Below are 13,278 nucleotides of genomic sequence, written 5' to 3'. Positions count from 1 at the left end.
CTTTGCTTTCCTTGGTCCTAATTCATCTAGAGTTACCTCCAAAATGCAGATTTTGAAGGTGGAAGTGTTTTTATTACTGTATTGGACATAAAGTTGAATACATTTCTCCTTATTCTCTCAGCATTATTTGTGAGTAAAGGCATAGCTGAGTGGACTTGGGGGTGTGGACCCGGCTCAAAAAACAGCAAAGTTTGACTTGTGTGAAGACTGAATCTCGAGCCTATGAACATCATGCTCAGGGCCAACTAAGTATATTGGCCTGGAGCTTACATGTCAGAGTTCTGCAGTGTATTTTATTATTCTCAGTGTGAAGAGCCAATTTGGGAAACCACTCGTCCTTAGATACAATTTGCACATTTGTAGTCTGCCTTTCGGAGAAGGCAATGGCACCCCACTCCAGTACTCTTGCCTGGAAAATGCCATGGACAGAAGAGCCTGGTAGGCTGCAGTCCATGGGGTCGCGAAGAGTCGGACATGACTGAGCGACTTCACTTTCACTTTTTACTTTCATGCATTGAAGAAGGAAATGGCAACCCACTCCACTGTTCTTGCCTGGAGAATCCCAGGGACGGGAGAGCCTGGTGGGCTGCCATCTATGGGGTCGCAGAGTCGGACACGACTGAAGCTACTTAGCAGCAGCAGCAACAATCTGCCTTTAGAAATACTTAAGTAACTGATTTTAATTTCACCATTTTTAGCTTCTTATGAGTTCGACAAGGATGAGAATGTATACAACGTTTGTTAATTTCAATCAATTACTTTATTCCCAATCGAGATGAAAGTAACTCTTACCTTCTTGGTTCCCAAAGCAATGGTCAGTGTCCTTCAGGAATGAAGTATCTTCTTGGGCAGTGGTTCCAGAAATCAAAACCAAACAAAAACAAAGAAAAATGAACTACAAAGAGTTTAAATAAATCTAGAAACTGTGCTTGTTTTAAGTTTAGCTACTTTTAAATAGGTACACAGTGGATGGTATGGGATGGAAATAAATTTTCCATTTTCCTTTTGGTTAAGTTCTTTATTCTTTAAATAATTGGTTAAATACAATATTGATTAACATTTTTTTTGAGTATCTTCTGTGTGTGCCAAGTACCATGTTAGCTCCTTGGTGGTTTAGTCGCTAAGTCGTGTCTGACTCTTGCAAGTCCATGTACTGTAGCCCGCCCAGGCTCCTCTGTCCGTGGGATTTCCCAGGCAAGAATACTGGAGTGGGTTGCCATTTCCTTCTCCAGGAGTTAGTGCCTTAAGCAGGTATCAAAAAGGGTAAAGACAGTCTCTACTCTAAAAGAATGCAAAATATGGAAAGGGGTAAGAGAAGTGCTCAAATAAATCCTTGAACAAGGAAGAATAATGCAAATTCTGTAATGAAATGAATGAAATTCTAAATGAAATGTTAGGGGACTTACAGAGATGACGCTTCTGGCTGAGAGTAGGGGGCTGTGAGGGGTCAGGGAAGAAAGGAAGAGGAAGAATCATCCAGACTGTTTACCTGAATCTTTAGATCAGTTAGTTGAGTTCTTTGGCAATGGGAGAAAAGTTGTGAGTTATAGGCAAGACTTCTTTAAGAGGTCTAGGAAGGGCACTCTCTTAAATATCCTATATTCCCTTGGAGAAGATGAAGGTACGTCAACTGATAACTTATTTGGGACTAAGGAATCTCAGTCCACAAGTTTATAACCTGCATGAAGATCTCAAAGTATCATAAGAGTCTGAATAATTTTCCATATAAAATCTGACTTCAACTTCCTGTTTACCATAGAGTACTTCTATAGAATCAGGGAATCATGACATGAAATACCATTCAGGTAGAAAGAGACATTTCAACACTTGCTTTACTACTTTGGTTGCCTCCTTTTATCTTTTTCTTTTATGAGTCTTTAAAGATTTCCAGCTATATCCTAAAATTCTCCCACATTTTTCAGAAACAATTAAATGATTAAGTATTTTATTTTGAATCCTCAGTTCAAAAGAAACCAGACTTGGAGGCAGAACTTTAGGTTTCTAATGCCGGTTCTGTAACATAGCTGTTGTAATTTCTTTGGGCTTTGGTTTCCTTCTGTCAAATGAGACAGATCAGAAGATCTCAAGATTCCTCTTAGCTCTGTGAATGTATGACAAGAGGCTTTATGGTGAAGATGGTGGCCAGAAAGCAAAGCCTCACAAGTCTCTTCTGAGGGATGCCCCTGCAGGGTCAGACATGACCCAGCCCAAAGTCCACCAGGCACACTGTGCAAGAGCAATCTGGAAACCAGTCATTCATAAGCAGACTAAGGATGCATTCTGAGATGGATAAAATGCATGAGAGAATTTCTTCCCACAATTATCTTCCAGAAATCCTGACATAAGAAAACCATTTAAGTGATCACAAAAATTTCAAATAATAGTTCAAGGCAATTGCAGAAGAGATATCATAAATTAGCATGTTTATTTGCTGACTGCATGTTATAATATTGACCTAAACAATTAGAGGGGTAAGTATGCATTGTATTCAGCTTCATATCCTGCAAGTTAATTTTTTTGGTCTCATAATTGCTTATTATTCTTGTCTTTTTACTCCTTGTAGAAGCTTCTTGAAAGGCTTTGTCATCTTGTCTCCCGTACTGCCCTTAACACAGTTCCTTGCACTTACTAGGTCCTCAGCAAAGGCTACTGTGTTGCTTTCTCTTCTTCTTTCCACATAACCTAATCAGGTATAATCAGAGTGACATGGAGCAAAAAAGTGGGCACTTGTGAGCACTTACCTCGCGATGCTGCGGTCAAAGCGGTTTCAGAAGCGTGACCCCCCCCCCCGGGCTCCCTTTATACCCCCAAATCTGCAAGCCCAGCGCTCTAGCTTGGCTATATTTGGGGATCACCATTTACTTGTTAGATGTAAATGTGTTGTAGCACTGATCTCTCACTCTTGTTAAGTTACTTGGATAAATGACCAGCGGAGGCTTTGTAATGCCAAGTCAGCTGCATAGGGATTTTGACGTTGGACACAGATCTTTGAGACTTAGAGAGTACTAGGGGCTGAGTGGAACTGGGGCAGAGTATGCTGAGAAGGTCAGTGAAGGGCAGAGACACAGGATGAATTGTCAAGCAATGGGTGATCAGTAGCATGGATACTAACTACGTCTCCTTTACCAAGGACTGTAAACATGAGACAGTGTATGCCAGTTCTCAGAAATTTCCAGAAAACACAATATTGGCCACTTAACACATCCATTCTTTTTTTTTAAAATTAAAAAAATTGAGGTATAGTTGGTTTACAATATTGTGTTAGTTTCAGGTATATAGCAAAGTGTTTCAGTTTTACATATATAAACATATATATATACACATATGTGTATTTATATTTCAGATTTGTTTCCCTTATATTACAAACTATTGAGTATAGTTCCTTGTGCTATATAGTAGGTCCTTGTTGTTTATCTATTTTCTATGTAGTAGTGTGTGTCTGTTAATCCCAAATTCCTAATTTATTCTTTTCTCCCTCCATTTCCCTCTTTGGTAACCATAAGTTTGTTTCCTATGTCTGTGGGTCTATTTCTGTTTTGTATATAAGTTTGTATGTATCAATTTTTTTTTTTTAGATTTCACATATATGCCATATCACATGATATTTGTCTTACTTCAACTTAATATGATGATTTCTGCTGTGTTGTGCTTAGTCTCTCAGTCACATCCAACTCTTTGTGACCCTATGGACTATAGCCCATCAGACTCTCTCCATAGGATTTACCAGGCAAGCATTCTGGAGTGAGTTGCCATTTCCTTCTTATGGGGACCTTCCCAACCTAGGAATTGAACCTGCATCTCCTGTGTCTCCTGCATTGGCAGGCAGATTCTTTACCACTGAGCCATCTGGGAAGCCCCACTATAAAATTAAGAGCAGGCTTCCCTTGTGGCTTAGCTGGTAAAGAATCTGCCTGCAATGCGGGAGACCTGGGTTCAATCCCTGGGTTGGGAAGATCCCCTGGAGAAGGGAAAGGCTACCCACTCCAGTATTCTGGCCTGGAGAATTCCATGGACTGTAGTCCATGGGGTCACAAAGAGTTGGACATGACTGAGTGACTTTCACTTTCACGAAATAAAAAAAAAGTCATAAAATTCTAGAAGTTCTAATGAAAATACATAGTCTGTGTGACAACTCTTATGTTTGCATGGGTTTTTTTTTTGGCTGAGACAGAAGTGATGCTTGAGTATGTAGGAATAACCATACATATTAGAAGTTAGAGCCATTTACAGTAATACAGTCTGACTTGTTTGTGTTGCATATGATCAATGTGTACTGAATTATATTCAATATTTTGTAATAACCTATAATGGAATGTAATCTGAGAAAAAAAAAAAAACTGAATCACTTTGCCATATAGCCCAAACTAACACAATATTGTAAATCAACTATGCGTCGCTGTGTGCTAAGTCGCTTAAGTTGTGTCTGATGCTTTGTGACCCTGTGAACTGTAGCCGGCCAGTCTCCTCTGTCCATGGGATTCTCCAGGCAAGAATATTGGAGTGAGTTGCCATGCCCTCCTCCAGGGGATCTTTCCAAGCCAGGGATCGAAACTGCATCTCCTGAGACTCCTACATTGCAGGCAGATTCTTTACCCCTGAGCCACTGGGGAAGCCCAAATCAACTATACTTAAAAAAAAAAGGTTCTCTAGTTTTCCAGTGGGTAGTCTCATGCAAGTAAGGCATTTCCAAGTGACAATGTGCATTAGTCAAAATGAACTGTAGGCAAAGGAAGAAGCAGATAGGAATAAAACTTCCACGTAGCATTTTCTAAAGCAGATTTGACAGAATACTGATTCTGAGAGAAACTGTGAAATAAAGGGTCCTGTGGTTAAATGAGTTCGGGAAATTTGGCCAACTCTATTCCCTGCTATTGGAAATTCACCATAAATATTAGCATGGTAAGGAATCTGAGAAGCCTACCAGTAAAGAACCATGAAGAACTTTCTTGTAACTAGTGATGTGCTGTTGGAACACCACCTTACTCCCTGCTCAAGAAAACGAGAACAGAAGGCTGAAGATTGCAATCCATAGAGCTGTCTCTGTTTCTTAGCAACATTTGGCCCAGAACAAAGCAACAGAGAGCGATCAGGCAAAAACACAGCTGCTTTTATTCAAGGGACAGCCTCTTTTGTATGTAGCAGATGCTCAGTAAATGTTGTTCCTGTGAAGAAACCAATCAAGACAATTCATGGGGAATCTGTGTTGAAAGAGGGTTGGAGTGATAAAGTGGAAAAGAATGGAATCAGACTGAGTCTCACTTAAAAGTAAGAGTTTATATTTATTAAGAACTCACCACGCACCCAGGCTTTATCCATATTGCCTCACTTAGGCTTCGTAATAGTTTTGGGGGGTAGGTGCTAACATCATCCTCATTTTATGGCTGAAGAAATTGGGCCATTGAGAGTTTCAGTAACCTGCCTGAGGCCATGCAACCAGCAAGTGGCAGAAATGGGATTCAAATCCTCTCTGGCTGTAGAGCCAATGCCTATAACCTTTCACTTTTGCAAGCCCAGCACTTTTGAGTGCTGGCGTACTGAGGAATGCAGACATGAATTAGGGACTCTGCCCCAAAGGAGGTGGTTGGCAATGGACATGGGAAGAGAGTACAGAGACACAAAAAGTACAATTTATTTTTCCAAGGTAAACTTGAGTGCCAAGATGAGTGGGATGCCCAGTGGATTAGATGTATGGACAAGGTGTTTGAAACCCATAAGGTGTGTTGTGTATGTAAAATATTATCAGAGTTGTTACTAATGATATGATACTGCTTTGGAAGAGAGAAGAGATCTGAAGGGGCTGGTGACTGTGGAGATGATGATAATAATACTTTTTATAATTCTTTCCAATTTACATGGGCTTCCCTGGTAACTCAGATGGTAAAGAATTTGCCTGTAATGGCGGAGACCCGGGTTCAATCTCTGGGTCAGGAAGATCCCCTGGAGAAGGGAATGGCTATCCACGCCAGTATTCTTGCCTGGAGAATCCCATGGACAGAGGAGCTTGGTGGGCTACAGTCCATAGGGTCGCAAATTTTGTATGTTTTATTATGTTTATTTTTCTCTGCAAGCCTTAGGGGGTTGTATTACTTATATTGTTAAGTAGTGCTAATAATCATTATTATTCCCATTGTCCACATGGAGAACTGAGGCCTAAGGGGGTTAAGTGATTGACCAAAAGGCCCCACAGCTTGTACGCAATGGAGCCAGAAGTGGCATCCCTGGTGGCTGATTCCAAAGCCTGACTTTTTCTTCTATCCTCTACTCTCTCTTAGAGGAGGGAGACTTTGAGAGCACAGGGAGGAGGCTGCAGGCTTAGGGATTGTGGGAGATTGCAGGGACTGTGGTTAGAAACAAGATTTCAGGAAGGTGTTTCAGGAAGGTGGACTGGGCAAGCCTAGAGGGAAGGGTTGGGGGTAACACGGAGGTGAGGCTGGAAAGGTGGACTGGACTTGTCTGTGGTGGGCTCCTGATGTCCCTGGAAGGAATCAGGGCATTATTCTGAGATGACTGGGGAATGTTTCAAGGTTTTTAAGCAGAAAAGTAAATACACACACACACAGGTACATACACACACTTGGGCCTGGCCAAAAATAAAAGAGAGAAAGAGAACCCTAGGAGGTGAAAGGAATATGTTTGCCAATATGAGACCTCTTTGAGCTCAAGACTTATTTTTTGAGGCCCTACCCCACATTATATTAATATCTTAAAATCCACTCAATATATTTATTAAACATACATGCGTGCTAAGTCATTTCAGTTGTGTCTGACTCTTTGTGATCCTATGAACTGTAGCCCGCCAGGTTCCTCTGTCCATGGGATTCTCCAGGCAAGAATACTGGAGTGGGTTGCCATTTCCTTCTCCAGGGGATCTTCCCCACCCAGGGACTGAACCCACATCCCTTATGTCTCCTGCATTGGCAGGCGGGTTCTTTATCACTAGTGCCACCTGGGAAGTCCAAATTAAACATACAAATAATATCTATTTGCCTTGAGAAGAAAATGGCAAACCACTCCAGTATTCTTGCCTGGAGAATCCCATGGACACAGGAGCCTGAGGGGCTACAGTCCATAGGGTTGCAAAGAGTCGAACACGACTGAAGTGACTTAGCAAGCAAGCAATATCTATTTCCATTGAATATAAAAAAATAATCATAGTGGAAAACAAAGAGAGTCTTGATTCAGCAGGACAGAAATGAGATATAAAAGGAAAGTGAAAACCCAAGGGATACCCTGAAGGCAGGACCAGCAAGACTTTGATGATGCTTGGTTTGAGGATGGAATCAGAGAATCCTGCCTTTCATCCAGCCCTCACAGCAGCCTAGAAATCTAGGGGCATGACACCAGCCCAGGAGCAATACTGAAGGGGGAAATGTGAATTTATTTTTTAAATTGGAGCAGTAGTCCATAGCTTACACCCCACAGCATCGTTCCATCTCTCCCAACTTCAAGACTCTTCTGTCTGTGAGGGTTTTCTCCAGTCTTGTTACAAAATCATTTTGTCAACTCTAAAGTGACAGGGACTTTATGTGTGTCAAAATAACTCAATGGAAGTGGTGCTTTCAAGAGAGAGGATATAATAAAAAGCTCTACAGGCAAGATGGAGAAAAGGAGGACCATGAAAAGGGCATTGGGTCGGTCACAGAGGTGATCCTGACATGAATGTCAGCAGGGTGGTGGGGGTGGAAGCACTGAAGGCGAGGATTAAGGAGTGACAGGTGTCAAGGAGGAGGAAAAAGTTTTCCTGATTTCCCTGGGAGCAAATCTCTCCACCAATCACTATAGGAGGTGCATTCAGAGGAAAGCGGATTTGGATGGAGAAAGCAGTAGCAGGGCCAACTAGAGAGGCCCAGGAAGCAAGTGTAATCAAGGTCGTTGCTCGGAGGGCTACTTGAGAAGAAAGGGCAATTAATTGTCCTAATAGGAGGATCACCCTCACCCCTCACAACCATCTAAGAGCTTATGCAGCAGATGAAATTTCACAAAGCAGCGAGAAGTTCCCCCACCAGGAGCAGAAATTTCTGGGCAAAACTCACAGGACAGGTACATTTGTGAAGGATACAAATTTATATTTAATCACCTTATTAAAAACACTGAGTGAGAATATTAGCTTGCAAAACTAGAGGGGGCCTTGAATATTACTTAATTGAACCCTGACATTACAGAATCAGAAATTGAGGTTCCGGACAGGTTACCTAATTAATCTTAATTAATTCAACAGAACTTTTCCCATTCAACTCTCAGACCCAAGAGTGCTAGTTCAGAACACTTTCAAGTGCAACACATAATCTTCTGCACTGCTAGCATTTATGCACTTCAATTTTGCAAAGCAAAAAGTTGATAGGAGATTATCCAGTGTGTGTGTGTGTGCTCAGTCGTGCCCAATTCTTTGCGACCCCAAGGACTGTAGCCCACCAGGCTCCTCTGTCCATGGAATTTTCCAGGCAAGAATACTATAACAGATTGCCATTTCCTTCTCCAGGGGATCTTCCTGACCCAGGGATCAAATGCACGTCTCTCGAGTCTGCTGCATTGGCAGTCAGGTTCTTTACCACTAGTGCCACCTGAGAAGCCCAGTGCAATACATAACCTTCTGCACTGCTAGCATTTATGCACTTCAATTTTGCAAAACAAAAGGTTGATAGGGGATTATCCAAAGAATTGTTTAAATTGATTTTCCTTTAGTCAGTGAGGACATAGATTTATCAGTTCTACAGGTGGGAAAACTGAGGCTTGGCAAGATTAAGTGACTAGTCATACAGCTAGTAAGTGGCAGAGTGGGAACTAGAACAAGTCCAGTTTGTGTTTTCACTACAAGACAGCTGCTTCTGACTTTGCAAGATCCTGTAAGACACTAACGTTCTCAGAATTATACACATTTCTCAGAATTACACACAAACCAGGCATCCTTCTCTGAAAACATCCTGGAGAGCATGTGTTCATGGCCTGGGAACATTGTGTCCAGAGAAGAAATTCTACCAATTAGTCTGCTCAGTAAACTGAAGACCTCCCTCAATCTGGCCTCATAACCTTGACTGATGGCTGTGAGAGTTAAGGTCTCCATCATTTGACCTTTTATGTCTATTAGTTGTGCTTTGATTACTTCAGTTGCTTAAAGCCTCATTAGAACAAAGGAAAGCATGATTGATTACTTTTTAAAATTTTATTTGGTTGAAATTATACTTGACTTACAGTGTGTTAATTTCTGCTGTACAGCAACATGATTCAGTTATACATACATTCTTTTTCATGTTCTTTTCTGTTATTGTTTATCACAGGATTGAATATAGTTCCCTGTGCTATACAGTAGAACCTTGTTGTTCATGATTAATAAGTTTTTTCTTAAAAATTCATACCATTTTATTCTATAATAAAAACATTTTTCTAAACCATGATCAAAAACTTTGTTGGGCATAGCCCAAATGTATATTTACATTGTTAAAATCTGCATGATAATGTAGTGACTTAGAGTGGACTTTGAGAGTCAGAATGCTGGGGTTCACATCCTGACTTCACCATTTAAATTATGTGAATTTGGGCAATAAGGCAAAACTTATTCTACTTTTCTGGGCCTCAGTTTCTTCATCTGTAAAATGGGGCTAATAATAATACCTAACTCATGGGCTTCTTGTGACAACTGCGTTAACGAATGCATCATAGGCTACTTTTTGAAAGTGACCGAGTGGGTGAGAGCATGTCAACACGCAAGCCTGAGACTCAGAAGCCAGGAGCTTTCTCTAGAGAATGTACCAACCACTGTCAGTGCCAGTCGGCTCTGGAAGTCAGGACAATGTCTTCTAGGTTGTTCTTTCATGTCTTTTTTGTTATTGTTTGGTAAGGCTCACCAGCTGACCACAGCCTGACTATTATTCACCCAATCCTCCCATCCCACCCAGTTTCCTGTTCATGTGGCACAGAACAGCTTTTTTTTTTTCTTTGCTCTTCTGTGCAGCATGCAGGATCTCAGTTACCCGACCAAGGATCAAACCCACATCCCCTTCAGTGGAAGTGCAGCATCCTAGCCACTGGACCACCAAGGAATCCCCTCAGAACATCCTTAAGTTACCCCTTCCCCCTCAACACCACACACAACAATAAATCAAAAGAAGGAAGATGAAGCCTGGATACCTCCAAGCAGGGTGACCCTCTTTCCTAATTTGCTTGGATTTGAAGAGATTCCTGAGACTTCCAGTTTTAAAATCAGGACAGTCCTTGGCAAACTCAGATAAATTTATTAACCTACCCAAAAGGTTGTTGAGGGTATGATAGTAAAGATGAGGTTGAATGGAACCAGCTGAGATCTGTCACCAAGCCAGGATAGTGATAAAAATCACATGTGGAACTGCTAATTTTAAAACTATAACATGCTCATTCAATTGTTTATTCATCAAACAATCACTGAGGACTTACCACGCACTGAGAAGATTTTAATGCTAGGGAACAGAACAGGCAAAGTCTGCTCTCCTGGAAATTCTATTCTAGTGTGTGTATGTGGGGACAACAGATATCAAGTGTCAATTAGTGATAAATTCTCTGAAGGAAAGAAAAATTAGGATAAGGAAACAGTGGCTGTGTGGTGTCTAAATAGATCAATCAGGGAAGGTTTCTCTGAAGATGTGATATTTGAGCAGACACTTATTGAAGGAGCAAGCCAGGAGAACATCAGCCAGGCACAGTATTTCAGGCAGAGGAAACAAACGCAAGCTCTTTGGGAGGGGAGCTCGGCTGCACAGAAACAGAATAAAGGCCAGTGGGGAAGGAATGAAAGGAGCCAGGGATACTGTAGTAAGGAATGAAGTGGCAGAAGTGGCCAGGGGCCAGAAGGTTAAAGTCTTGCATATGCAGTTAAGGATATAGGGTTTTAAATGCCAGCTGTTACTATAAAGCTAGCTTTATTCTTCCTATCGGAGAAGGCAATGGCACTCCACTCCAGTACTCTTGCCTGGGAAACCCCATGGACGGAGGAGCTTGGTGGGCTGCAGCCCATGGGGTCGCGAAGAGTCGGACACGACTGAGTGACTTCACTTTCACTTTTCACTTTCATGTACTGGAGGAGGAAATGGCAACCCACTCCAGTGTTCTTGTCTGGAGAATCCCAGGGATGGGGGAGCCTGGTGGGCTGCCATCTATGGGGTCGCACAGAGTCGGACACAACTGACGCGACTTAGCAGCAGCAGCAGCATTCTTCCTACAGGGCTTCCCAAGTGCCTTAGTGGTAAAGAATCCACCTGCCAATGCAGGAGATGTGGGTTCAATCCCTGGGTCTGGAAGATCCCCTGAAGAAGGAAATGGCACCCCACTCCGGTATCTTGCCTGGAAGATCCCATGGATAGTGAGCATGGAGGGTTACAGTCCATGCAGTGGTAAAGAATTGCACACAACTGAGTGATTAAGCATGTGCCCACGCATTCTTCCTTATTCTCTGTTGAAGGTTGGCCCTCTCAGTTCAGTTCAGTTCAGTCGCTCAGTCGTGTCCGACTCTTCGCGACCCCATGAATTGCAGCACGCCAGGCCTCCCAGTCCATCACCAACTCCCGGAGTTTACTCAAGCTCATGTCCATTGAGTCGGTGATGCCATCCAGCCATCTCATCCTCTGTTGTCCCCTTCTCCTCCCGCCTTCAATCTTTCCCAGCATCAGGGTCTTTTCCAATGAGTCAGTTTTTTGCATTAGGTGGCCAAAGTATTGGAGTTTCAGCTTCAGCATCAGTCCTTCCAGTGAACATTCAGGACTGATTTCCTTTAGGATGGACTGGTTGGATCTCCTTGCAGTCCAAGGGGCTTTCAAGAGTCTTCTCCAACACCACAGTGCAAAAGCATCAATTCTTCAGCACTCAGCTTTCTTTATAGTCCAACTCACATCCATACATGACTACTAGAAAAATCAGCGCTTTGACTAGATGGACCTTTGTTGGCAAAGTAATGTCTCTGCTTTTTAATAAGCTGTCTAGGTTGGTAATAATTTTTCTTCCAAGAAGCAAGTGTCTTTTAATTTCATGGCTGCAGTCACCATCTGCAGTGATTTTGGAGCCCCCCAAAATAATCTGTCAGGGTTGCTGCATCTATTTGCCATGAAGTGATGGGACGAAATGCCATGATCTCAGTTTTCTGAATGTTGTTTTAAGCCAACTTTTTCACTCTCCTCTTTCACTTTTATCAAGAGCCTCTTTAGTTCTTCTTTGCTTTCTGCCATAAGGGTGGTGGTATCTGCACATCTAAGGTTATTGATATTTCTCCCGGCAATCTTGATTCCAGCTTGTGCTTCCTCCAGCATTTCTCATGATGTGCTCTGCATATAAGTTAAATAAGCAGGGTGACAATATCCAGCCTTGATGTACTCCTATCCCTATTTGGAACTAGTCTGTTGTTCCATGTCAGTTCTAACTGTTGCTTCCTGACCTGCATACAGATTTCTCAAGAGGCAGGTTAGGTGGTCTGGTGTTCCCATCTCTTGAAGAATTTTCCAAGTTTATTGTGATCCACACAGTCAAAGGCTTTGGCATAGTCAATAAAGCATAAGTAGATGTTGTTTTCTGGAACTCTCTTGCTTTTCTGGTGATCCAATGGATGTTGGCAATTTGATCTCTGGTTCCTCTGCCTTTCCTAAAACCAGCTTGAACATCTGGAAGTTTATGGTTCATGTACTGTTGAAGCCTGGCTTGGAGAATTTTGAGCATTACTTTACTAGTGTGTGAGATGAGTGCAATCGTGCAGTAGTTTGAGCATCCTTTGGCATTGCCTTTCTTTGGGATTGGAATGAAAACTGACCTTTTCCAGTCCTGTGGCCACTGCTGAGTTTCCCAAATTTGCTGGCATATTGAGTGCAGCACTTCCACAGCATCATCTTTTAGGATTTGAAATAGCTCAACTGGAATTCCATCACCTCCACTAGCTTTGTTCATAGTGATGCTTTCTAAGGCCCACTTGACTTCACATTCCAGGATGTCTGGCTCTAGGCGAGTGATCACACCATCGTGATTATCTGGGTCATGAAGATCTTTTTTGTACAGTTCTTCTGTGCATTCTTGCCACCTCTTCTTAATATCTTCTGCTTCCATTAGGTCCATACCATTTCTGTCCTTTATTGAGTCCATCTTTGCATGAAATGTTCCCTTGGTATCTCTAATTTTTTTGGAGAAATTTCTAGTCTTTCCCATTCTATTGTTTTCCTCTATTTCTTTGCACTGATCACTGAGGAAGGCTTTCTTATCTCTCCTTGCTATTCTTTGTAACTCTGCATTCAAATGGGTATATCTTTCCTTTTCTTGTTTGCCTTTAGCTTC

Source organism: Giraffa tippelskirchi, chromosome 3 (genome assembly GCF_054371585.1).
Source record: "Giraffa tippelskirchi isolate mGirTip1 chromosome 3, T2T-mGirTip1v1.2.pri, whole genome shotgun sequence".
NCBI classification, from domain to species: domain Eukaryota; kingdom Metazoa; phylum Chordata; class Mammalia; order Artiodactyla; family Giraffidae; genus Giraffa; species Giraffa tippelskirchi.
The sequence above is the reverse complement of the archived record's forward strand: the minus strand, read 5'-3'. Positions refer to the sequence as shown.